A 1,415-nucleotide genomic window follows, 5' to 3' on the forward strand; every position below is an offset into this window, starting at 1 on the left:
GCGATGTCATTCTTTCTGACAGCAGCATAGAATTCCATTGTGTACAAATACCACAACTTGTTGATCCACTCATCAACTGAGGGACATCTGGGTTGGTTCCATATCTTTGCTATGGTGAATAGTGCCGCAATGAACATTGTTGTGCTAGTGGATTTAGTATGTCCTTGTTTCTGGATGGTTGGGTAAATGCCAAGTAGTGGAATTGCTGAGTCAAAGGGGAGTTCTATGTTTAGCCTTTTGAGGCACTGCCACACTGCTTTCCATAGTGGTTGAACGAGATTGCACTCCCACCAACAGTGTAGTAGTGATCCCTCCTGGCCAGATCCTCTCCAGCATCTGTTGTTATTCGTTTTCCTGATCCTGGCCATTCTAACTGGAGTGAGGTGGAATCTTAGAGTTGTTTTGATTTGCATTTCTTTTAGGACCCGAGATGTTGAGCATTTCTTCATGTGTCTATAGGCCATTTTTGTTTCTTCTTCAGAGAACACTCTCTTTAAGTCTTTGGCCCATTTTTTTAATGGGATGGTTGTTACTTTGGAGGTTAGTTTTGGAGTGATTCAATTTTTTGAGTTGTTGATATATTTTAGATATGAGGCCTTTGTCCGTTGTTTGGTTGGTGAAGATCTTCTCCCACTCTGTAGGCTTCCTGATTAGTTTACCAGCTATGTCCTTTGCCATACAAAAGCTCCACAGTATAATGCAGTCCCACTTATCCAGCCTTTCTCTGATTTATTCTGATTCTTGGTCCTTATTAAGAAAGTTTCGACCTCTCCCAAGGAGGCCTAGTGTATCTCCTATTCCTTCCTGTAAAGTTTTCAGTGTGTCAGCTTTTACCTCCAGGTCTTTGATCCATTTGGAGTTGATTCTAGTGCAAGGTGACAACGAAGGATCCAGCTTTAGTTTTCTGCAGGTGCTTAACCAGTTCTTCCAGCACAACTTGTTGAAGAGGCTGTCTTTCTTCCATTCTATTTTTTGGCTCCCTTGTCAAAGATTAGGTGGCCATAGGTCTGTGGTTTAATATCTGGGTCCTCAGTTCTATGCCATTGGTCTTCAGGCCTGTTCCTGTGCCAGAACCAAGCTGTTTTGAGAATTATAGCTCTGTAATAGAGTCTAAAGTTTGTACTTGAAATTCCTTCAGCGCTGTTCTTTTTGCTAAGAAGTGTTTGTGCTATACGGGGTCTTTTATTATTCCATATGAAGTTTTGGATTGACTCTTCTATTTCTTTAAAGAATGCCATTGGGATATTAATGGGTATTGCATTGAATTTGTAGATAGCTCTTGGCAAGATTGTCATTTTCACAATGTTGATTCTTCCAATCCAGGAGCATGGGAGGTTTTTCCATTTCCTTAGTTCTGCTTTAATTTCCTTTCTTAGGGTTTTAAAGTTGTCGTCAAAAAGGTCCTTTACATTCTT

The sequence above is a fragment of the Megascapheus bottae genome, unplaced genomic scaffold (genome assembly GCF_031878675.1).
Source record: "Megascapheus bottae isolate mThoBot1 unplaced genomic scaffold, mThoBot2.hap1 HAP1_SCAFFOLD_175, whole genome shotgun sequence".
NCBI classification, from domain to species: Eukaryota; Metazoa; Chordata; class Mammalia; order Rodentia; family Geomyidae; genus Megascapheus; species Megascapheus bottae.